We start from the raw sequence: 27,419 nt of genomic DNA, 5'->3' as shown, positions 1-27,419 counted from the left end.
GTTTGTGAATTAGAAATGAAAAGGAACAGTCACAACAGATACTATAAAATTATAAGGTAATAAGATTACTTTGCGAATCTTTGTGCCACAAAATGAGAGAATCTGAAAAAATGGATACATTCTTGGACATTTACAACCTCTCAGGATTAACCAAGATGATCTCAAATGCTGAAACAGAACTATCACTCAAGGAAATTGAAATGGTAGTTGAAAAGCATCTGGGAAACAAAAACCCAGCCCCAGATGGATTCACTAATGCATTCTTTCAAACCATTAAAGAGGACCTACTGTCAATATTTTTCATGCTTTTCCAAGAAAGTGAAGAAACAGAAATACTTGCAAGCAGTTCTATGACTGTAACATTATCCTATACTAAAAACAGAGACACAACATAAAAAGAGAATCATTGACCAATAACCTTGATGAAACAGATGTAAAGATTTTCAAAAAAAAATACTAGCAAATAGAATACAACAAATCATCAAAAATGTCTTACACCATAACCAAGTAGGATTCACCCCAGAGATGCAAGGATGGTTTAATATATGCAAGCCAATCAATTTAATATACCATACCAATAAAATAAAAATATATGATCATAAAAATAGATGCAGAGAGAGCATTAGAAAAAAGATCCAGCACTCAGTTGTTATAAAAATTCTCAATATGATGGGAATTGAAGGAACTTTTCTCAATATATTCAAAATAATTTACCTCAAGCCCATGACAAGCATTATACTCAATGAGGAAAAACTAAAAGCCTTTTCTCTAAGATCTAGCATAAGACAATTTTTCCATTCTCTCCACTTCTATTCAATATATTACTAGAAGTATGCCATAATAATTAGGCAAGAAAAATATATTAAGTGCATTCAGTTAGGAAAAAAGAAGTCAGGACCTCCCTATTTGCAAATGACACAATACTATATTTACAAAATCCTAAAGACTACAAAATGCCTCTAGAAACAATAGATTTGTTTAGTAAAGTGGTAGGCTACAAAATAAATACACAAAAACTTATGGTTTTTCTATATACAAATAATGAAAGATTAGAAAGTGATAGTAAAAAATAATCGTTGGGCCAGAGCAGTGGCACAAGCGATAGGGCATTTGCCTTGCACATGGTAACTTAGGGTGGACCACGGTTCAATTCCTTGGTGTCCCATATGGTCCCCAAGCCAGGAGCAATTTCTGAGTGCATAGCCAGGTGAAAATCCCTGAGCATCACCAGGTGTGGCCCAAAAAGCAAAAATAGAAAATTATATTCTGGAGAAAAAGTGATATGCACAGTATCCCATTATTAACAATAGTGCAAATCACAGTGTCTAACAGGTAAAAAAAATGGAGAGAGAGAAAAAGAGAGAGAGAAGAGCAGAGTGCCTGTCCCAGAGGCAGGTATGGGTAGGATGGGAGGGAAACCGGGGACATTGGTGGTAGAAAATTAATGGGTGAAGGAGTGCATACACTGTAAGACTGAAACTCAATTTTGAATAAATTTGTAAACATGGTGCTTAAATAAAAAATTGTATCTAAAAAAGAGTTGTGAAAAAAATAAAATAAAAAGAACCTATTCACAAGTATGCCTTGGAAAATCAAGAACCTTGAAATTAAGAGGTGAAAGAACCTATACAAAGAAAATTATAAAACAATGCATAAAGAAATAAAAGAAGACAAAGGGAAATGAAAACACATACCCTACTTATGAATTGGGAAGATTATTATCATTAAAATGGAAATACTTCCGAAAGCATTGTACAGATTTGATGCAATCCCTATAAGGATACCCAGGCATTTAAAAAAAAAACAGATAAATCAATTCTGAATTTTATATGGGATAATAAACTTCCATGAATAGTTATCACAATCATTGGGGAAAAGAGGTGGGAGACATAACTTTCCCTAACTTCAAATTGTAAGACACAGCAGTTGTCTTCAAAACATCATGGTATTAGAATAAAAACAGATACTCTCAGATTAATGGGATAGATTTTAATAACGTAGGACTTTTCTCAGGTATATGATCAATTAATTTTTGATAAATGGACAAAAAGTATGAAGTGGACCACGAAAAGTCTCTTCAGCAAGTGCTATTGGGAAAACTAGTTAAATAAATGCAAAATGGGTGAACTTAGATCACTCTTTAATGCAGTGCACAAAAATCAAATCAAATGAAAATGGACTAATGGATTTTGTATTAGACCCCAATCTATAGGGTACAATTTTAAAAAAATACAGCTACATAGACAAAAATGTAGGCAAAACTTTCGATGACATTTAAGTGAAGGCATCTGAAAAGATGAAACACCACTGACCAAGCAAGTGGAAGCAAAAATAAACACAATACAGAAAAGCCATCTGCACTCCTATTCATTGTAGCACTACTCGCTATTCACAATACTTGGAAACAACCCAAGTACCTGGACAACAGATGAGTGGATAAAGAAATTGTGGTACATCAACATCATGGAATACTAGGCAGTTTTTAGAAAAAATGAAATCAAGAAATTTGCTTATGCATGGATAGATGTGGAAAATATTATGCTGAGTGAAATGAGTCAGGGGGAAAGATATAGACATAGAATGATCATACTTATTTGTAGGACATAAAAAGATGACATGGTATTTGTAATCAAAGACAATAGATATGAAGGCCAGAAGATCCATGGTGGGAAGCATGCCACAAATAGTGAGGGGAGTGCAGTTAAGGAATAAAAGGGACCACTCTAAAAATGATAGTTGGAAATGATCACTCTGGACAAGAACTAGATGATGAAAGGAGATAAAGTGACATTTATGATACTCCTTTGCTAATAGTATTGCAAGCCATTCTATCTAATTGGGAAAAAGGAAGAGAGAAGGAGAGCTTGAAATATCTGCCACAGAGGCAGGCAGGGGAGACAGCAGATGGGATGGTGAGATGGAAACTGGGGACATTTGTGGCAGAAATGTGCACTGGTGAAGGAGGTAGTTAGTCATTTTACATCTGAAGCTCATTCAGGAACAACTTTGAAAATGCATATCTCATGGTAATTCATATAAAGATTTATTTATAAAAAATAAAACATCAAAGGAAAAAAGAGAAATGGTTCATACTTAATGGTCTAATTATCAGGATGCCATTTCTGAGATATATCAGAACCATTAAACCTAATTCAACAAATGAGGTGAGTCAATATAATAAACCAATTTTTCTTGAGTGCCTAGCATACAATAAGGAATAAAACTTTACTCAGGAAAATCTAGAATGTATGGTAATTAATGTAGGGTTGCTGTTCTTTCACTCTTAAACATGTCCTAAATCTCGGGCTGTGCATAGAGCCCCATACTCTTTAAAAATAGCCTGAACATAACCCTTTATATATACGCAAGCATGCATTAAAGCCCAGTCTATCAGCCACAGGGATTTTATGTGAAAATAGGGCTGCAAAAACATGCTTGTCCATAGGAGACTATTAGACAGGATGAAAGACTTACACAGCATGTCCTGATTTTTATGATGCTATATTAAATAATTATGTTATGCTACGCTATATAAGAAAATGTCTTCATCCAGCAGACCTGAGTTGAATTAAAATACAGATGCAAAAACTCATATAAGACAAATAAGTTGATACAAATGAAAAGGTACATTCTCTTTACATTTATTGTCTTCTTACACAATGTGTTGTACTTCTTTACTCGGAAGTAATTTATTAAGTTGGCCTTTGGTCTGAAGCAATAGTCTATTCAGCTTAGTTTTACTTTCAAATATATACTCCCCTTATGAACCAGACCTGATTCAGCCAACCTAATGAGTCAACATATATATATTTTCTGTGTCCTTTTTCTCTCTGTTTAAAGAAATGCATGCCACAGTTAAGCAGCTGACTCACAAAAGGCCAAACTTTGTTCATGGTAGACAAATGATAGATAGTACTTCCTTAGTAAAAAATTTATTTTTGCATTAACTTTCCCTGAATATAGCGCAGAGCTAGTCCCCAAACATGTTAGCTGGGCCTCCTCTTCTCAGTATCATGATCATAGTTCCCCGTCAGCACTGCACTCAAGGTGGAACATAATTAGCACTCCATCAAAAACCACTTTGGGGAACACAAACAGTAGTTGGCTTACAGAGCAGACTTCTGAAAATAACTGATTTATTTATACAATATAAATAAAATGCCGATTTATTATCGATTGCATTGGGAAGTGCATGCACAGTCTAGAGACTTGGCTTCTTTCCAATAAAAAGTATTCAATTAGATCCACTCTCTCTTCATCTCTTGAAATAAAGATGGCTGGAAATAGGTTGGGGGAAGCATTTTTCAGTAAATTGTTCTTGCAAAGGGAGTTAGATGGAAAAGAATCCTGCTATTCCTAAAGATTTCAGAGGCTCAGGGAGGAACTAGGTAGAAATCAGTCATAAGCATGGCTTTGTCTGTTAATCGCTGCCATTAGAAATCTGAGAAGCTCTGATCTCCAAGGTTTAAGATTTGATTTATTTTTGGTTTTGGGGTCACACCAGCAGCGTTCAGGGGTTACTCCTGGCTCTATGCTCAGAAATTGCTTGGGGGACCATATAGGATGCTGGGATTTGAACCATCATCCTTCTGCATGCAAGGCAAACACCCTACCTTCGTGCTATCTCTCCAGCACCTAAGATTTGATTTTAAAAGTAAAAATAATTGGGCCCAGATATTAATATAGCACATAGGATCCCAGTACTACAGATTCTCCAAATATTACTGAAGGCATCATTGGTTGAAGTTCAGGAAGCTTTCAGTACCTCCATGGTAAAAGGCGTATGCTTATCACCTCAGTGACTTAACAAATGTCAAATCCTCCAGTCCTTGTATTGAACTACCAGCCAAAGAAAGCTGAAGACTGTCAATGAATCCTGTAGGCCCCCTGAAGATAGTTTAGGAGCCCTCACTTCCTCCCCTGAAAAAGAATCAAGATGAGTACATGGAAGTCCTGCACCACTAAGAAATTATTTTAGGGCTAAAATAATATCACAGTGGGTAGTATACTTGCCTTGTGTGAGGCCTATGAAGATTCAGTACCCAGAACCCCATATGATCCTATGAGCCCTATTAGAAGTGATTTCTGAGTGCAGAGCCAGAAGTACACCTTTAAAACCACTAGGTGTTGGCAAAAGTAAAATAAGATAAACAAAAATAAAACACATAAGAGGTAGGACATCTTGAAATATATTTGGTAAAATATAGAGAACCTATTTGGTAGCTAATACACTAAGAATTAAGTGTTTGGAAACGTTCTTCTTTGCATGGGCTTTTTGAGTCATTTAAAGACTATAGCAAATCAAAATCTCTCCCAGGAAGCTTTATATGCAATTCTTCCCAGAACGAGTAGGAGAAATTAGATAGTGTCTCAAGCTTCCTTCACAACATTATGTTAAAGTACTCACAGTGTGGGATTAGAGTAATAGTACTGTGGATAAGGCTCTTGCCTTACATGCAGTTACTCCATGTTCAGTACGTCGAATATTATATGGTTCCCCGAACACACCAGAGTTATTTCTGTGTGCAGAGCCAAATGTGGCTCCAAAGCAAATACAATGCAAAGAAACTATGAGTTGTTACGTTTCCAAGTTTAAATATGACTAATTGATCAATATGAAAGATGACAGAAAATGCCAGATATTATTTGTAAGGAAGGTGAAAGCAGATAGAAAGCCATAAATTAGTTAAGAAACTATGTTCTCAAATGAAAAAGTTTTTTGTAACCTGCACAAATGGAATTCATAACACTTGCCTTGCATGCAACCAACTTGGGTTTGCTTTCTGATGCTGAATATCATCTTCCAAGCATCACAACACCACCAAGAGTAATCCCCAAGCAAAGCGTCATTAGTTAGCCCTAAGCAACAACAGGAGTGGTGCCAACCCCCTACCAGAAATAAATAGGTCAAAACCATTCTTAGCTTGATGGCAATACAAAAACAGGCAACAGGCTTTTTTCAGTTCAATTATTTCTAAACTATTTAGTAGAGGGTTATTTTTATTAAATGAAAATATACAGATATTACAACATTTAAAACCTAGTAGCACTGCAGTATCTGAAGGCTTCTGACCTCAACTATACACTATTCCTACTTGGCACTACCTTCTTGCCTTATTCCAGTGATAAAACTGAGTTTCTCAGGGTACAATTCAGAATCTGTGACTATCATCCAAGCCACTCACAAAGCTCCTCAGTAAAATGAGGCACATGAAGAGTAATAAATATTCTTAAAAATGCAAGTCGTTTCATGTATACACATACCTTGGTAGATATGATTGCTACTTTGGGTTCCTAGTTTTAGCTTTCTAAAAACACAACAGCACAACATTGCCGGACTACTTTCAAGTTGAAGATAGACAAAAGGGCTAAATGAACAAGTGCTTAGTTATTTAGTAGAAAACTCTTCGCTGATGTCGCGCTGCATGTTGAAAAACACACAGAGAACCTGTGATTAAGATTGGAAGATGTTCACCAGCAAGGGAGACTTTACACCAGATTCTCCTTCACATCTAAGTGCTTTCTGGTGGCATACAAGACACTTAGGTACAGTTTCTAGAGGAGCCCCATCCCTACCAGATAGTACCAGCTCCATCTGTGCTTTGCTCATTATCCTGCAGTGACTCAGTACCAGATCACTGCCAATGAGTCCCATTCTGCTTCCTATGCTGATATCTTTGACTTTGGGGATAGAACTCTTTAATACAGCATTTCCCAAAGTAAATTTCAAACAACAGTAATGCCATGTTTCCAGATATACCCCCTCAAAAAAGTGTTCCCTTAGCAAAAAGAGGGGAGGAAGTTTTCCTGATCAGACTAGTGTACAGTGTATTCCCCCATTAGTAATTCACAGTACACTGCAGCAGATTAAAGGATCTGAGAAGCCTTACAGGGAAAAAAATCCTATTTAACTTTATTTAACAACATTTTCCCCAAAGAATATTCGAATGTAACCAATTTTATTCTACCTTTGTTCTTTAATTTGTATTCTTTTTCGAGACTTACACCTTTCAATAGAGGTGAAAGAAACAGCTTTTTGATTTTATACTCCAGGTAATTTGTGGTACTCAAAAATGTATTAATTTAGCCAACAAATTGAAGTTGTGAGCTTCCTGTGTTCCCGGTACTGCTCCAGGCCTTTGGACTACTGTGTTCAACAAGATAGACCTACTTTCTGCTCCCATGAAGTTCATAGTACACAAGTAATTACATCAATTCACCCATTCTACAGTGATTACTTGATAACTACTCTATGCCATAACCTGGGGGGTTCAGACAAATGCTTAACCTATGACTCACACGAAGATAATAAGTAGGTGAGAAACTCACCATTTTAAGCTCCTATTATGTGCCATGCAGATCTATGTGCTCTACATGCTCAGAAACAAAACATTGTATCCCTATATCAGACCTCAAAAACCAAAGCTCTCTAGCCTCTTATACCCCTAAGGATTTTCCTTTGTTATTCCATCTTCATTAACTTCATTTTCCCCCAAACTCTGCCAAGGCAAATGGTTGCTTTGCTTCTTCCAGAAACTTTCCAGAAGATCCATCCACTCTTCAACAGAAAGAATCAACTTAGAGCATATATTTGAAGAGCTTTTAAAAATGACCTCAAAATTCTCAGTCTACTGTATTTATCAATTCCATCATACTAGATGCCGATCCATAAATCCCAAACAAGCCCCCTAGTTAAGCCCCCACCTTAAACCAAAATTTCATTTCTCAATAAATTCCAACTTTGCTTTCTCCTCTTAAAGACCCAGCTTCAAAAATCTGCTGAGGTAGTGGACTCCCTGTGGTAGTGGCAACCAACAGATTATTTTACTCATATTTAGGGAGTCAACATTCCACAAGCTAAACTCATGAAGTTTAGCAAAAATCTGTAATGTAGGTATCATCTTCCTTTTATAAGAGGTGAAATGAAGATGCAGTCACAAGAACATGTTTGTGGTTTTGTAGCAGCTACATAACAAAGGGAATTTGAACACAGACTATATGACTTCAGAGGCCATATTTTTGCATATGCATGAGTTACATGATGTCTGAATGAAGTGATGCTGAAGTTATGAGCTGATATAAATTGCCATCTACAAGGTATTCTCTGAGCAGATGATTTCTGAAGGAGACATCAATAATCAAAAAGAAGTAGCACTCACATTAGGCAAAGTTAGACAACAAATATAGGAATGAGCTTGGCTGCTATTGAGCAGAAGAAAGACCAACATAGCTGTGAAATAGCTATCAGGGAGATATCTATATGGGTTGAAATAAGCTTAGAGGAGACGTGTACTTTACATAATATCTTGTGATGATATATTGTGATGAGGTTGGATTTTATTTTGATTATATCATAAGAATTTTAGAGATTAATATTAGGTCTATGGCAAGTTCCTCGAAGTTAAACATGTATAAAACAATTCCTTTTCCCTGTGAACCAGACATACCTTTTAGCCCTCTGTTAAATTATACATATTCCAAACAAAAATAACTTGCATACTGATCTAAAAAAATACCTGCAGAGTGGAAGCAGAGATAAACAAATGGGACTATATTAAACTGAAAAACTTCTGCACTTCAATGGAAATAATGGCTAGGATACAAAGGCCACCCACAGAATGGGAGAAACTGTTCACCAATATCCATCAGATAAGAAGCTAATATCTAACATATGCAAGGCGCTGATCAAAGTTAACAAGAAAAAATCTAACTACATCAAAAATGGGGAGAATAAATGAACAGACACTTTGTCAAAGAAGAAATACAAATGGCCAAAAGGCACATGACAAAGTTCTCCACATCACTACTCATCAGGGAAATGCAAATCAAAACAACAATGAGGTATCATTTCATGCCACAGATACTGGCACACATCACAAAGAACAAGAACAATCAGTGTTGGTATGGTTGTAGGGAGAAAGGAACTCTCATTCAGTGCTGGTGGGAATTCAGTCTAGTCCAACCTTTATGGAAAACAATATGGAGATGCCTCAAAAAAAATAGAAATTGAGCTCCCATATGATCCAGTCATACCACTCCTAGGAACAAAAAAAACCACAATATAAAAATGCCCTCTGCATGCCTATGTTCATTGCAGTGATATTTACAATAGCCAGAATCTGGATACAACCCAGATACCCAACAACAGATGAGTGGCTAAAGAAACTGTGGTATATATACCCAGTGGAATACTATGCAGCCATCAGGAAAAATAAAGTCATGAAATTTTCCTATACATTGATGGACATGAAACTATTACACTGAGTGAAATAAGTCAGAGGGAAGAGAAATAGGCAAAGAATAGTCTCACTTATCTGTGGGGTTTAAGAAAAATATAAGACAGTATGTTAATAATAAGCAAAGTCAATAGAGATGAGGAGTGGAAAGACTGTCCTATGATATGAAACTTACCACAAAGAGCGGTGAGTGCAGTTGGAGAAATAACTACACTAACAGCTATCATTACAATTGTAGTGAGAGCAATAGAATGCCTGTCTTGAAAAGGGGGGTGGGAGAGAGATGGGTGGCTTTGGTGTTGGAAAGATTGCACTGTTGAAGGAGGGTTGTTCTTTTTCTACAACTAAAACCCAACTACAAATATGTTTGTAATCATGTTTCTTAGATAAAGATATTATAAAAATAAAAAGAACATCTGCTTCTAATATATGACTATGAGAGAACTTAAGTTACTTGATAAGACTTGCTTCAAGTCCCTTTCTCATGGTTGCAAACAGTCCAAAAACACTATGACCAAAAAAGAAAATTCTATCTATTACCTACCACTCTTCAACTAACAAAACTCACCCAATTGGATTTATAAAATGCAATCAAGTTCCTCCCCTAATTTCACAACTCAGGGGCTCCTACTCATACTCTGTCATTTTATGTTATCTTTTCCTGCTATTATGAAAAGTTTAATTTGCAAAATAAACAGATTTTTAAAATGATTTTGTGAAACAGAGATAAGATGACAAGTAAAAAGCAAGAAAACAGGGACCAGTGAGAAAACATCTGAAAAATTGTTGAAGAGAAGTGGGATAAACTAAGGTAGAGGTATGAAAAGGAGAGCAGAGTTGAAAGAGATATGTTTTGCAATTGAAATTTTCTGAAGACATATTTATAGAATGTATTGGGTTAGGGAATGGGAATAAAGAATATGTAGATTACAATTATTATTTTAATTATAACTTTCATTTTAATTTGAGTACCCAAATAATGTTAGTGCATGTACTAAGTGAAGTAACTGTAGGAGGATAAATTTGAGAGTGGAAAGATAAGGAAGAATTTTTTTAGACATGTTGACTTTGAAGAGCCCATTAGCCATCAATTGGAACTGTCAAATAGGCATTTGAATTTATGCTGCTGTGGAGATGTCACAGTTATTTCATATAGGATTTAGCTAACTTGGGCATTTTTCAAAACTACTGGGAATAGATGGAAACAAGAAGTAAGAGATAAATTCACAAGAGTCTTGCAAAGGCATCTAAATGTTATTTTTATGTTTGAGCAAATGATATCTTTGGGATATGAAATGGAAAGATCTGAAGATAAAAATTATGGGATGAAGGGAATAACAATTGGGAATATATATAGTGCTAAAGACAAATAGAAATTGCTACCAAAATGTGCTCTAAATGTATTACTCGTAGGATTTTCTCTTTATATCCCTCTAACTTGTTTCTGTCCCACAGAGGAGAAAATCACCAATTTATTGCTTTCAGCTAGCACATGTATATTCAAAATTGGCACATTATTTTGCTCTTTAGAAAAAAATGAAATTGCAACATTGGATTGAGAATATCTATAAATAGAGTTATTAGTTAAAGGATAAGTACTATGCTATAATTGTGCTATTATTTGAAATTAATTTGCCACATTTTAGTTAGATTTTAGTCATCACTATTAGTTTGGCATCTTACTCATGTTAATTGATTGAGTTTGCTAATTATTCAAATAATTTTATAATAGGTATAAGAAGAATACTCAAGGATTATATGCATTCACCAAAGCCATTTTGAGTGACTCAATATTTTGTAGCCTTATAAATGCATATATTTAACGAAATTGTCAGAAGGGAAAGATCAGATTCCACAATCAATTTTATCATGTTGTAAAAGCATACTGTACAAAGCCTAGATTCAAGAACTTCTAGGAAAAAAATAAAAAAATAGAAAACTAATTTGCATTAGCATGGCCCTACCTCCTCTCACATTTTCAAGTTTCTGAGGTTTTTCTAATTCACTTTTCTTTCTTCCAGCTTAACTTCCCTAAAAGAAGTAGTTCATAGTATGTCTCTGAGTCACCATTGCTTCCTCACTAGCCATAGTGTCAAATCCAAAGTTTAACTTGCAAATCAAGACCCTGGAAAAAAGGAAATCTTATTTTAATCTTCCCACTCACTACTTTTCACTCTATTAAATACAGATTTATCTATATAGTCATTTCCAAATAGACAGATCCTTCCTTACTTATCTTCCTCTTCTTTTACTCATAATTTTCTCCCAAATACATCATACTACTCTCAAAACCAAATTTTTTGCCATTTTTCTGAGCTGATAGCCTTTTTCTTTCCAGCCTTTTTCTTTCCAGCCTTTAATTTCTCCATTACCAATATTTTCTCATATTGTGTGAAATTGAAGATGCCTAAACTATGCTTAGTACAACCTATTCTTACAAAACTGTTTCAGCTTGCAATCTGTTTCCATCTTAGTGCATCAATTTCATCAAAATAAATATGAGCAGTCACGGGGAAAATACTTCATCGGTTTATATACATATATAAATACATACATATATACACTCACATACATATTTTTGTTCACAGATGTATATTACTGATTGAACTCAGCAAGATTCCAATAATAGTCTCTATTGAAATTTGCCAAAAAGTGTTTTCAGCCTAAGAAAACTGAGCTAAGCATCAAAGTAAAGTAGAGCTCATTAGTAGGGATTATGCAAGCAGACAAGCCTCTGCTCTTACTGCTCCCCTCATCCAGGGAACCTCAGTCAATTAGAGTCAATTAACAATGTGCAAGCATCTCTGTTGAGTGCAGAACACCGGATGGGATGTGCATCAAGGAACACAATAAAGCCAGAGCCCTGAAGTGGCATCCACTCATAACTGTTTCTGTTCTTTGAGGCCAAAGGTTTCATCTCTTCTCTAGAATCAGATGAACCGAAAAACAAGAAGTCATGAGACTATGTCTAAATAAGACAGGATGTTGACTGGGTGATTAAGAACCCTAGAGCAGCATTAGAAAGGATGCAACAAAAATCCATGGCAAATTTTCAGGACTTACAACAGGCATAACTACTCATTACCAAGAAACAAATGATCACAGACCTTACTGGATCTGGGAGACATAGGAAAATACTGTACAAAAGCGCTGTGGGGCAAAAAAAAAAAAAACAACCCTCTGTTCTGGACAAAAGACTATATCCTGCCTTCCAGACCAGGAAAGGGGACTTATTGTTAAGTAAATAGCAATAAGAATCCTGACCTCCATTTCCAAGATAGGGCAGATTCTTGCATCACAAAGTAAATGAGAATGGCTGTCAGGATTTTGTTTTGCAAAGATGTATTTGTAAACTCAGAACCAGAAATGAATTATTTGGCACCATGAAAGGAATTTTAGAGGCTATATGGGAAAGGAAAAAGGTGAAAGATTGCTTGCAGCTGAAGAGAGGGACTTTGGGAAGGAAAAGCAGGCTGAGGTAAAGGAACTTATTTTATTTTATTTTATTTTATTTTATTTTATTTTATTTTTGGGTCACAACTGGGGGCACTCAGGGGTTACTCCTGGATCTGCGCTCAAAAATCACTCCTGGCAGGCACGGAGGATCATGGGAAACACTGTCAGTCTTGGACAGGTTGCATGCAAGGCAATGCCCTACCAATGTGCTATCTCTCTGGCCCCTTAATTGTGTTTATATTAACAAGCGCATGTAAAAGAAATTTCCTTGATCTTTTAAAATATTCATTAAAACATATACATTCTAGTGTGTTGAAGAATTTTTCTAAACTACTCACTATTTAGGCACTGCAGTAACAAAGTTGTTCATGATTTTCAGTCGTACAATGTACACCATACTACAAATGAACATTTCTTGCAACCAATGTTCCCAGTTCCCATCCACCCCACTGCCTGACTCTGGGGCAGACATTTACTTACCTCTTTCTGACACTCACTCTCCCTCCTTCCCTACCTCCCTCCCTCCCTCCCTCCTGCTCTCTCTCCCATTTCTTCCTTTAGACACTATCATTTCATTATTGATAATGAGGAGGTACCATGCTTATTACTTTTTTTAAGCACTCAGTTCTTGTCAATAGCGATCAGTTCCAACTATCACAGTGGTCCTTTCCTGCCTTAACTGCACTGCTCTACTATTTGTGGCAAGCTCCCTACCAAGAAATGTTCCTCTTGAGCCTCGCCTTATTGTCTCTAGATATTATTGTCATATTACCTTTGGTTAATGAAGATGTTTTGTTGTTTCATTTTTCTTTATTTTTCTTTTTTGGGACACACCCGGTGATGCTCAGGGGTTATTCCTAGCTATGTGTTTAGAAATTGCTCCTGGCTTGGGGGGGGGGGCATATGAGATGCCTGGGATAAAACTGCGGACCTTCCTAGGTCAGCTGCTTGCAAGGCAAACATCCTAATGCTGCACCACCGCTCTAGCCCCTAGTGAAGATTTTTTTTTAATTCTGCTTTCAATTAAAATGTATTAAGCAAGTGCAACAAAGTGCTTAGAAAATCCTCAGAGAGGGTCACAGATATATCACATACTTAGGTTATTGAAGAAGGAAAGGAAGGAAATGCAGCATAGTCTCAAATCAGCTCCACAATAGCTCACCTTCTGGTCATCATACTCTTCTCACTCATTGACTAGAATTGATCTTGTACCCAAAGACACAAGGAGGAGATGATGGTATGTGATGTCAAAGCTATGTCCTGGGAGATACTGTAGCCTTAGAATGGCCCTGTCATGAACCGGTCCCTTGGAGAAACCTACCATCACTTTAATGAGTCCTATGAGGAAATCCATGTGGCTAGTAATAGATGTTTTCTACCTGGTAACTAGCACTAATTTACCAATGTGTGTGCATCAACCATCTCAGTACTAGATTCTCCAGTCCCAGTCCAGTTTTCAGCTAGCTAGCTCCAGCCTGACACAACATTTTGATGGCAACTTCGTGAAAGACACCAAACCCAAACTATCTGAACTAAGTAACTGACAAACCTTTGAGCCACAGACACTGAAGATGGTAAGTGATTAGGTGTTTTAAATTTAGGGGGATTTATTTTTATAGCAATAGATAATTTTGGTGATTGTCAGTCAAAAAGTTCATGAAATCATAAAGGGAAAAATTTAACTCATTGCAATAAGCAAGAAATTGGTGACTTTGTAATTTAGTGATTCAATTTTAAAAAATAAATTAAAAAGGAAAGGATTGATATCATGAGTTTAGCTCTAGGTTACACATTTACTAGTTTACATGTACAGGATTTTAAAGTTTACCCTGTTTTTATTGTTTTATTTTTGGGGTGTGATGTTTTATTTGGTGGCATGGATCATGGCTGTGTGCTTAGGGGATCACACGTGGTGCCAGGCATCAGACTAGAGTCCTTCACAAGCATGGAAAGTGATTAAACTCCTGTACTATCACTCTGGCTCCTAAAAACAATTTGAGGTCAATTTCTTTATAGCTAAAACTATGGTTGAGATGTTTGATAACAAGGTATGTAATCTAACTTCTATATAGATTGACATATCCTATATTTACTTCTACTGAAACAAAAACTAATTTGTTTTGGCTTGCCCTAAAAATTGCTATCTTACTGTTACATAAATTTTTAAATAGTCATACAATCGAGTTGTCTCAGTTACTGATTTGCCCAATAACATACATGACTAAAAACAAGAAATCCAAATGTCCTGCAAGGTGTGGCCCCAAAAGAAAACAAACATTGTTCTAGAATTAATTAATCCTTAGCTTGCCTTCTACTTCTGAGAGGATCCAAGCTAAGACAGAGAACTTGGCTTGATTTTCAAACTTGGGTTCTCCCTTGAACACATAACTCATGATCATAATCATTAATATGTTTGAAAGATGTGGAGGATTAATGAATTAAGATTCTTAATTCTTAAGCTGGTAAGAATTAAGAATTAATGTCTGTTCATTGGAATTATTATCTCTCAGAGATCCCCAGTGTGCTCCTGAGGTGAAGAATGTAAGGCCATGAAGGTTGGCCTAAACACAATTAGTCCTGATCTATTTACCTTTTTACCAGTACTGTGTTTTATCCCACAATTGCTCTGTGCTATGTAATAAGGCCTGTACTGGACTGACTTTGGGGACCAACTTTCACACTAAACTAAAACCATTAGTTTCTGAGAGTTTATATGTTTTGGGTTTTTTTGTTTGTTTGTTTTGCAGTCTATAGTGTATGATTCTGGATTAGAAAAACACTTTGAGATAAGACCTACTCAAAGATAAAATCTAAACTCCATGGTTAATTAAAAGATCAAAATGATTTGGGGACTTCACCTAAAATTTAACCCTTGATTGACTACTTCTCTCTTCCCTGCTGTTTTTCCCCCATCCCTCACCAATAGTTTCTGGGAACCCTGCCTAACTTGCTTGCACTGGAATCCTTGACTTGACCTCTACTGATAGAGTCTAAGCTAAAATAGAGAATGTTTCTTGCTCTTTCATCCTGTGTTTTCCCTTGAACATTTCTCACTGCTTGTTTCTGTGTCTCTTTGCTTGCTTTTTTCCACACTGAAGAAGCCTATGTTCTCTCTTAGACACATTTCCTCCCTTTGTCTCATCTTAGATCTTTCTAAGCAGGCTTTTTTTCAGTAAAAACTACCTAGCTTCACAACGAAATCAAATAAATGAAAGGACTCACTGTCATCCTTACTCACTGGCATTTTTGATTTAATGTTCCTTGACTTTGTTTGGGGGACACAACCTGCAGGACATTTGAGTTTCTTGTCTTTAGGAATATATGTTATTGAGCAATTCAATTCAATCTCTGAGTCAATTCAATTGCTGAACTAATGTTTTAGAAATTAGCATAAATGTAAAAGATCTTTTTTTGAAGTTCAAGATCGCTAGAAATGTTACTTCCTGCGACCCTTTGACATTCAGGTAGTCAAATCAGAAACAATCTGAGTAGGAAGAATCTGGTTTCTAGTTAAGTTCAGATTATAAACATGATGACTAAACTATGTAATGCAAATAATATACTCAGGGATAATAAGGGTACTGATGAATGAAGAGGTAGAAATACTACATTACAGATGATTCTGAAATTTCTTCTCAACTAAGTTCAAAACTCTGACACATTCAGTGCTCCCAGGGGTAGAATAGTAAGATTAATACATAATGAGCATTGGTGTCATGCTAGACACGTGCTGAAATGTTTTTGGGGTTTTTAAATATTCTTACTCATACCCCAAGTCATGAAAGAAGGATTTGACAATTACTGGCTGTTCCTACTGGTAGAGAATAGGTTTACTCATATAAAGATCAAAATCAGGTTCTTTCTATCTAGTCACCTGGTGTCAATAAAAATAAAATGCCGGTGTAATCACAATGCTGCATAACTACTCTAAAATATTCACCATTTTGAGTTTGTGTGTTTTCAGAACACCGTTTTTATTCAGGAGCTCCTGCCTTTTTATGTTTGGGCCATGCAAAGGCAGAAGTCAAACCCAAGCCTGCTGTGTGCACAGCCCTTTAAGCCATCTCCCCAACTCTAGAAAACTCTTCTTACAGTGCATATATCACATGCAGCATTTCTATGTATTGCACATGTATTTGAGACTATATGTATTCACCTTGATGAAATATTTGGATTTTTTTGTGTATGCCTACCTCAAAATTCTTAAATACAAATATTAAATATGACTATTTCACTTCTCTAGAAGAATGCCATTTTAATATCCTGTATTGATTACTTAATATATCTAAAATTTAAATGGGTAGTAAAGCAAAACTATGAATATGCCTATATTTACCCTTTAGCCCAAGTTGTTTGGATTAAGGTCATTAATAGATGGTTCCACTGCAAGGAATTTTCAGTCAATAGATTTACAGGGATTTCTAACAAGAAGATAACTAATGTGGGAAGATGGAGATAAAACAGGGTAGCTAACTTGAGCAATGGAACATGAAAATGCTTTGGGAAATCAATTTTGAATTATGTTGATAGAGGCCCCACTTCAACTCACTTGGTTACTCTTATTGCCCTGCTCTATTACCTGGATCATTCCTTCAAACTCCACTAACCTATATTTTTGTATTTGCCTCATTCAGAGCCTGTTTCTTGAATATGCATATAATTTCACAATAATACCAAAAAGTCATTAAGGAAGTTTGATAAAATATTGTGAAAAATTATTTCCTTCAAAAATTTTATTTTGCCTGAGATTTTTAAAATAATTATTTTGTTGCCCTACAAACTTCTCTTTGTGAAATGAGTTACTTTAATATTTCCTGCTAAACTATGGCTTTTTCCATTTTATTGTAAAATTATTTTAAGATACATATATGTAAAAAGAACTTTCTTGTTTTATCATGAAAATATTTTCATTGCATTTACATGATCTTTATAGACGGGAAAATATGATTGGGGATCAGAGATATGAGTCAAGTGATGGTTAATTACATTGCATATAAAACACTCAGATATTGATCACTGATGTCATATAACCCCAGAACACAGCTGAGTGTGGCTCATCAAAATATGATTAAGATTATGAACAGTGAAATAACTTATATAATAGTAGAAGACAGAGGCAAATCATTCTACTATATAATATTAATTTTAAACGAATGTTTACATTTGTTTAGTTACAGTCTAACTCTCCTAGTGTGCATTCTCTGACACTCTGGAAAAGAGGTCAGAATACATTCTTATAACCTAAAGGGAAGAAAGCATGATGAATATTTCAGTATAAATTATGTTTATTTTCAATTATACTAGTTTTTTCTTTCTAAAAAAATACAAGATCTTAATTTTTGATATGATGTTCTAAGTACGGAAAGTCTAGGTATTAAATTACTAAGCAAACTATAAATATCACTGTAGAGATTTCTCATGGACTTTTAGACCCCTCTTGTGTCCACCTTATGTCATCTCATCTACCTTTCTCTTAATCTCTTGTCGTGATAACCAGGAGCTGATCATACATACTGTCGAGTTTATATTCTCTTTGGAATCGGTGTGTAAAAATACTGGATCAACATGTTATGTCTAAAACTAAACTGAAAATATTGTTGAATAATGCTGCAGAGGACCAAGAGGTTATAACAGGTTGGATAGGGAGATACTGCAACCAGCCCATTTATATTAAGAGATAAAGCAAGAACATTCTTGGCAGAGGAATCCGAGTTCAAAGAATTATGATTATAGTTGGAAAAGAAGGGACTAGTGTAGTTTCTGCACAGGAAAGAGTATGGTAGATGATACTATTTTTTAGTTTTGGAGCCACACCTGGTTGTGTTCAAGGTTCACTCCTGCTTCTAAGCTCAGGACTCACTCCTGGTGGGGTTCAGGAGACCATGGTGGGGTTCAGGGATACTAATCATCAAGTCTGGGTCAGTCACATGTCAGGCATGAGCCCTTCCCACTGTACTATCAATTTACCCCCAAGAAGATAAGATATTTTTCAATGTTGACTCTTTCATTTTAAATATCCATGTATATTTTACCTTGTTGTTGTTTTAGAAGAATTGTTTCTTTAAATCTTATAATAAAAAGAATGTCAAAACAGAAGTGTTAAACTTTTCCCGTAGCTTCAAGAAATACTCTCCAACTGTTGAGTATCTCAGGGTGGTAAAATGGCTATTTTCTACCAGTGTCTCTTGTTTTATTTTGTTGTTTTTTTGTTTTGGGGCCATGCCCGAGGGTGCTCAGGAGTTACTCCGAGCTCTGCACTCAGAGCTTGGAGACCATATGTGATGTTAGGGATCAAATCCTGGTCAGCCATGTGAAAGACAAATGCCCTATCTACTGTGCTATCTTCTGGTCTCTTTTGTTGGTTTCTTATCTACCAACCTGTGATTCCAATTCTATGCAGAGTTTGTATGCTCAGTTAAATGTATTCTTCTTCCCAGATTTCCATATATCTCAGTATGGTGACAGATCCAGTTATGATCAATGATATAGTATACCTTTTTTTCTCTCACACACAAAAACATTTAATTTTTGTTAAAAACTTTTTAAATAAATAAGGCTTAAGTGGAAATTATTTTGAACGTTGACAATTCCCCTTTGTTCTCTTTTTTTTCCTTCTTGGTCCCTTGAACATTATTGTAATGCCCACAAGAGTATCAGTCCATTTACAATCTTAAAGAGTTGAACCTCGGGGCCGGGCGGTGGCGCTAAAGGTAAGGTGCCTGCCTTGCCTGCGCTAGCCTTGGACGGACCGCGGTTCGATCCCCCGATGTCCCATATGGTCCCCCAAGCCAGGAGCAACTTCTGAGCACATAGCCAGGAGTAACCCCTGAGCATTACCGGGTGTGGCCCAAAAAACAAAAACAAAAAAAAACAAACAAAAAAAAAAGAGTTGAACCTCACATTAACCGTGTAGGAGCAGAAAATCACATGCTTCCTGAATCCTGTATGGAACCACTATAACTTTCTTTGGAGAGATAAAAATGTACTTATGTGTTTAAATTATTATTAGATAAAGGGGGAAAAGACAGCCTTGTAATAATCAGAGAGGCAATGAAAATAATCAAAAATAATATAACTTTCAACCCAAATAGCAACTTGAATATACATTTGTTAATCTAGAAATTACTAACTCCATTATGGTATACAGAAACTATGTTTGGTTTGCTTACCATGCCTGAGATTTATATGTGATTCAATAATACTAAGTACAGAATTATCAAGGGTTCTATTCGTCTATTGCATATTGATTATCTGAAACAATCTATACCTTAATAATTGCCTTAATGTCAATGCTTTGGCTATATATAGCATCACTGTATATGGAATTATATTAGAAAACTATAGTGCTTAAGTTGTTTAATAGATTGTCTATAAAATATTAAAAATTTGAGTCTAGAAATAGCTCCTGACAGGCACAGAGGACCATATGGGATGCCAGGATTCCAACCAACCACTTTAGGTCCTGGATTGGCTGCTTGCAAGGCAAACACCACTGTGCTATCTCTCCGGCCCCAATATTTGTTCTTTTAAGATGATAGAAAGTTATGTGTTTATTCACACAGTATTTACATGTACAAACTAAATTGCATTTGTTATGACAGTACTCAGTGTAATTATTTCTGTGAGTGCACTAAACAATCCCTATGGTGAGCTCATGTTGGGAGCTGGACCCTCCGGTCCTCCTGTATTTTATCTCTGAGAATCATTACACCAATGTTTTTCATTTTTCTCAAAACCCATAGATGAGTGAGACCATTCTGTGCTTATCTCTCTCCCTCTGGTTTATTTCACTCAGCATAAAGATTCCATATACATCCATTTATAGGAAAATTTCATGATTTCATCTCTTCTGATGGCTGTATAATATTCCATTGTATATATGTACCATAGTTTCTTTAGCCATTCATCTATTGAGGGGCATCTAGGCTGTTTCCAGAGTCTGGCTATTGTAAACAGTGCTGCAATGAATACAGGTGTGAGAAAGGGATTTTTGTATTGTATTTTGTGTTCCTAGGATATATCCCTAGGAGTGGTATAGCTGGATCATATGGGAGTTCAACTTCCAGCTTTTGGAGAAATCTTTTTTTTTTTTTTTTAAATATGGAACGCTTCACGAATTTGCGTGTCATCCTTGCGCAGGGGCCATGCTAATCTTCTCTGTATCGTTCCAATTTTAGTATATGTGCTGCCGAAGCGAGAAATCTTCATATCGCTTTCCACAAAGGTTGGACTAGACAGCATTCCCACGAGCAGTGAATAAGAGTTCCTTTTTCTCCACATCTCCGCTAGCACTGCTTGTTCTCATTCTTTCTGATGTGTGCCAACACATAACAAAATGTGACTGAATGAGAGAAGTAGAAAGCCTGTCTAGAGTACAGGCCAGTGTGGGGTGGGGAGGAAGGACACGTGGGACATTGGTGATGGGAATGTTGCACTGGTGAAGGGTTTATACACATATATATATATATATAAAATAAAATAAAATAAAAGATAAGGGCTCCCAATGCTTACCACAGGCTGTGTTCTTTACACTGACTGTATAGAAAGAGGAGGTACAGTAAATGCTCCCCATATACACCTCAAACCAGGCCCTATGCCTGGTCTGTATTGCGAATAGGGGGGACAAAAGAAATAAAAAAATAAAAATAAAGAAACATATTAAACTACAATTGTATTATTATAGTTTACTTATAATTGTAAACTTATTAATGCTTGATAAAATAATCATTAAACATTATGTAATTTCTACTTTAAATAACTGATATGAAATTCTAAATCATTTTATATCTAAAAACCTGATTTTTATTTTCCCATGGAGAAATTTTGTGCCTCAGCTTATTCTAGACTTATAAAAGATATCCCCCCCTTAATATAAAATTGTATTTTGCATTACTGAATACGGTGGTAGTAAAGGCAGTGGACTGCTTATATAATCATACATATTTCTTAAAAATTTTAGTCTAAACATTCAAATGAAACATAAATATGATAAAAAAGAATTATTAATATATCAAAACTCTTGATGACTGAGTTAACTGGGATTGCTCACAAAAGTTTTTGTAGATAAAGTAAGATTTGAAATAAATGGAGATATGTGAACAGAAGTAAGAAGCATCCTTTATGAAAACAACTTGGTGAGCATCCTTTGTGGGTAATAATAAAAGTGCTCATTCTTTTAAAGTTCATACGAAGAAAGCCAAAGAGAAGCACAGTAGGTAAGGCACCACTTTCATTACATCAGTGACTCAAGTTTGATCCCTATAACACCACTAGGAGTGGTGCCTGAGCACAACTGGGCATAGATAAAATAAAAAATGAACTAAATGGGACAAAAAGAAATGGGAATAATATGGGCATATAGATTAGATGAATGAACTAAAAATCATATTACTTTTTATGAACCTCATAAATCAATGTTTCCAACTGTTTGAAATCTGTGGGCCAGAAATAATTTGCAGACCAGTTGTTGAAAAACAACTGTTCTAAATCTGGATATCTGATATAAAATCTCATTTGTTCTAAATAAGGAAATCTGATCTGTTATAAGTAAGGATATCTGATCATAAGAGTAAAGAGTACATTTCTGAGAGAGAGAAAAATCCTGTCCCCAAGAAGGAAGCTAAGCAATACGAAAGTTAGAACAGAAGCATAGAGTTGGCTTGGTAGTGTACTTCAGGCATGAGGCCATTAGTTTGATTCCAAGAGCCACCAACATCACCAAATACAATCCAGACAACCTGTTTTTACCATGCTGCATGCTACATCAACTGCATAATCTCCAACATTCTGCAACAAGTGCATTCAGGTTCCGCAAGCAATTATGTGTAATTACCACAATGACAAGTAGGACCTCCAAGTAGACACAGCAACTAAGCATGTGACCCCGGGATAATCTGTCAATAATAATGATAATGGCAATGAGAGAAGAGAAAAGTTAAACAAAGTTCTCATTATTTACAGGTAATTATTTTCTTAGGAAAGAAAAACAGGAGCAAGTTGAATTCAAAACAAAGTCTCAGTGGGCGCCATACAAATAGATGCACATAAAAAACTAAAGCTTGTTCTGGGAACCAAGTAATCTAGAAGATTTGTCTGCAGTTCCAACCATGTATAAAATAACAGAGATACTTTGAAAATCATTGTAAATAAGACCGTGATTTTACACTACTGGCAATATAGTCAGTTAACCCACTACAGTTTCCTGGGTGCCAACAGAAGTCACAAGGTTTCTGCTTCAGAGACAAAGAGTAGCTTATGAAACTCAGAGTAAGCGGTTGTACACAGTGTGCCAGTTCCAGAATCCTAATTACCACAGATTGATAAAATGAGGGCCAAATTAAATTTGTGCATGCAGTAGGGTGCATTATCAGAGAAAAACTTTGTTCTTAAGGATCTAAATCTTTTCTAGTGGGTAATAAGCATGCCTGCCCTTTGCTCCAAAAGAGACTTTATTTATAGTTTCCAAGAATGTCAAGAGAAAATGGTTCCGAAAAAAAGGCAGGCAGTGCCTATTTTTTTTTTCAGTAAATGCAGAAAATTCAAGGAACATGGAAAATTGGCTCCCACTAATCATTTGAAAGTATCTGGAGAAAAAATAGGTACAAAGGCCATTAATATAATAAAAAGAAATTAAGGAGCTGGAGAGTTAACACAGAGGATAAGGCACTTGCCATGCACATAGCCAATTTAGGTTCAGTCCTCACCATCATCAGGGTTGATACCTGAGTACAGACATCGGTGTAAGTCCTAAGCAAGCCAAGTGTGGTCCTTATCACCCTTCCAATTTTTCCTCATGAACAAAAATGTTCATTAAAAATGAATAGATTTGGGCCTGGAGAGATAGCACAGCGGCGTTTGCCTTGCAAGCAGCCTATCCAGGACCAAAGGTTGTTGGTTCGAATCCCAGTGTCCCATGTGGTCCCCCGTGCCTGCCAGGAGCTATTTTTGAGCAGACAGCCAGGAGTAACCCCTGAGCAATGCTGGGTGTGGCCCAAAAAACAAACAAACAAAAAAGAATCGATTTAGGATTGTACAATTCACAATGCAAATAAATCCTAATATTAAATATTAGAACCGGGGATTAAGGGGTTGGAGTGATTGCACAGAGGTAGGGCTTTTGCCTTGCACGCTGCAGATCTAACACGGACCTTGGTTTGATCTCCCAGATATGGTCTCCTGAGCCAGGAGTGCTTTCTGAACACATAGCCAGGAGTAACCCTGGAGCGTCACAGGGTGTGGCCCAAAGAGCAACAAAACAAAACAAACAAAAAAAACTGGGCATGAAAGAATCTAGGGAAATCACTGAAGCAAGCATGGGGTGACATTGGATGGATTTTGAAACAGTGGTAGAGAGACTAATATAGTAACTGCAACTATAATGAACAATACTGTAAGCATGAGATACGAACTACATCCATGTAAATTTAAAATATTCCAAACCAGAAGACAGGATGGACTGTGGAAGGAAATTGGAGGCACTGGTGGAAGGAAGTTGACACTGGTTTTGTGATTAGTGCTGGAACTTTGTATACCTGGGACTCAACTATAAATTACTGAGTAAAACAAGGTATTGTACTCAATAAATTTTAACAAAATGATTTCAATAGCATTGAAAATTATGATACATAAACTAAAAAGTCAATTATTTAAAATAAGATTTGACAATGTCTTAGCAAACTGAATCCAACAGCACATAAAAAATTATACATTATGGAACCAGAGCAGTAGTGCAGTGGTAGGGCATTTGTAATTGACCCAGGACAGACCTGGGTTTGATCCCCAGCATCCTAAAAGGTCCCCTGAGCCATGACAATTTCTGAGTGCAGAGCCAAGATTAACCACTGATCACTACTGGGTGTGGTCCAAAAACCAACCCCCATAAAATTATTCATCATTATCAAGTGGGTTTCATCCAGAGAATGCAATGATGGTTTAATATATGCAGAGCAGTCAGCATCATATACCACATCAGTAAAAGGAAAGATAAAAATGACATAATCATATCAATTGATGTATATAAAAGCATTTAACAAGATCCAACATACATTCATGATTAAAAGTATTAGTTATCTATGAAAAGTCCATAAATCTTATTCTTACTGGTGAAAAATGAAAACCATTCCCACAGAGGTCAGGCACAAAACAGAAATGTCCATTGTTTCCACTCTTATTTAATATAGTTTTAGAAGTCCTAGCAATAGCAATCAGACAAGACAAGGAGATCAAAGGAATCTAATTTGAAAAGAGGAAGTCATACTATCTCTATTTGTAGGTGACATGATGATATATTTCGAAGACCCTAAAGAATCCACAGAAAAGTTCCTTGAACCAATAAACCAGTGCAACAAAGTGGCTAGCTATAAATTTAATACATAAAGAAAGTTGCATTCATTTATGCAAGTAATGAATGACTCAGAGAAGAAAGAGATCAGAGTCAATCTCATTTAAAATATGTAAAAAATTAACAAGTAACTAGGAATCAACAAATAATACAAAACCTATAACATGAAAACTTCAAAACACTTAAGAAATTAATAAAAAACTAAATAAACATTCTATGAACATGAATGAGAAAACCATTGTTATGAAAATAATCATCTTAACTAAACTACTATATAGTTTCAAAGCAATCCATATCCAAATTCTGACAGTATTTTTCAAAGACTTAGGCAACTACAAATTTTGTGTGTTGAAATCATAAAAGAACCAGGATAGCCAAAACTATATTGAAAAACAAACTAGGAGGCATCTCGTTACCTAATTTGAAGATCTACTATAAAGCTATTGTGATCAAAGCAGTATGGTATTGTAACAAAGACAGACTCTCAGATCAATGGATCAGAATAAAATATCCAGTGACAAACCTCCAAATATATGGTCAAAAACTTTAACAAAGGAGCTGTGAACATGAAATAAAATACAGTCTCTTCAGGGGCTGCAGGGATAGCACAGCAGTAGGACATTTACCTTGCATGTGGCCGACTTGGGAAGGACCCACTTCAATTCCCGGCATCTCATATGGAATGGCCCCTGAGCACTGCTGGATGTGACCCCAAAAAATCAATAATCAATCAATAAATAAAGTTTAAAAAAGACAGTCTCTTCAACAAATGGCATTGGAACTATTGGATAATTATATAAAGAAATTAAAGATCAATCCAAATCTTATGCCTTACAAAAAACAATTCAAAGTGAATTAAGACCTTGAAATTAAACCTGAATCTATAAAGTACATTTTGGAAAACATAGTCAGAACACTTTAAGTTTTAGACCTCAAATAAGTCTTCAACGATAGGATGCCAAATGTAAGGACTATAGAATCGCATCCGAATAAATGGGGTTACAACAAACTAAGAAGTTTCTATATGGCAAGAAACAAGCTAAAATTAAAAGTCAGCTGAGTGGAGAGAATATTTGCACTCAACATATCAGATAAATGGTTGTTATCTAGAACATACAAAGTACTCATAAAGGTTAATCCCACAAAATCTAAAAACACCATTAACAATGAGAACAGGCAATGAACAACTTTCTGAGGCCAACAGGCACATGTGCCAACAGGTACATGAAAAAATTATCATCACCACTTATCATTAGGAAAATCCAAATCAAGACAATGATATACATATTACACCAGTGATGATGGCACATATTAAAAAATACTAAGAACAATTTATATTGGCAGGAATATGGTAGAGAAAGGAACTCTCATAGACTGCAAATAGGAATGCTGCCTGGTCCAATCCCTATAGAAAAAAGTTTGGAGAATTCTCAGTAAACTCATAATTAAACTGCAATATGACTCACCAAACTTGCTTTTGGGTATCCTCAGAACAGAAAAACACTCATCCAAAGGGAATTATGTACATCTCTATTAATTGCAGTACTCAGTGCAATAGCTAAGACTTGGAATCAACCTATCTGTTCAAGAACAGACTAGTGGATTATGAAGATGTTGTACATATATACAATGAAATACTACATAGCAGAAAGGAATGATAAAATTATATAATTAGGTGCAACATGGATGGAATTGGAAGATATTATGCTAAATAAAGTAATCCAAATGAAAAAAGGTAAATACAGGATATCATTGATATCTGGTATTTAGAATAAATGCATGAAGAAATGGAATGGTTTAAATGATGATCATCCAGAACACACTAGGCCCCAGAGTATAATGAGAGGGAAAGAAATTCAGTAGAGGAGAAGATATACAAAGATGAAAGGATGAGAGATGGGAACTAAGGGGTCCTAAATATCCAAACCAGAGTCAACAACAATGAAATCATGAGACCCAAACTTTAACTGCCAAAAATAAAAACTGGTCTCTTATACTGGCAGTCTGGAGTGGGAGGTGGTGGAATGGGATGTACTCTGGGAACATTGGTGGAGGAAAGTTGGCACTGCTGGTGGGTCCTGAAACATTGTATGTCTAAAACCCAACAATGAATAATTTTTTAAATCACAATTGCTTAAATAAAACATTTTAAAGGATATTTGGGAAATGATAAGGTTAAAAATGGTAAGAGGGACTAAAATGGATAGGATCAAGGTTTGAGAAGAAAGAAAAAGGTGAGATAGTGCTGGAGATAAAAATAAAGTGCTGATAAAGATAGTGCTGAAGAAGAAAGATAAAGGTGAGATAGGGCTGGAGAGATAGTGCATTGGGTTAAGAAACTTGCCATGCATGCAGCCAATGCAAAGTAATCTCAGCATCTCAAATGG

At 35.8% G+C, this 27,419-nt stretch overlaps 2 non-coding genes across 2 annotated transcripts; one reads left to right on the top strand and one right to left on the bottom strand.

Moving 5' to 3' along the window:
* Positions 1-20,786: 20,786 nt before the first annotated feature.
* LOC126000205 (U6 spliceosomal RNA) lies at positions 20,787-20,889 on the bottom strand. The gene has a single exon (XR_007492564.1). It is a non-coding gene; the product is annotated as a U6 spliceosomal RNA (small nuclear RNA).
* Positions 20,890-21,186: 297 nt separating this feature from the next.
* LOC125999759 (small nucleolar RNA SNORA51) lies at positions 21,187-21,320 on the top strand. Its single transcript, XR_007492230.1, has one exon. It is a non-coding gene; the product is annotated as a small nucleolar RNA SNORA51 (small nucleolar RNA).
* Positions 21,321-27,419: the final 6,099 nt, after the last annotated feature.

Source organism: Suncus etruscus, chromosome X, assembly GCF_024139225.1.
Source record: "Suncus etruscus isolate mSunEtr1 chromosome X, mSunEtr1.pri.cur, whole genome shotgun sequence".
NCBI classification, from domain to species: domain Eukaryota; kingdom Metazoa; phylum Chordata; class Mammalia; order Eulipotyphla; family Soricidae; genus Suncus; species Suncus etruscus.
Note: the sequence above shows the minus strand (reverse complement) of the source record. Positions and strands in the feature narration are given on the sequence as shown.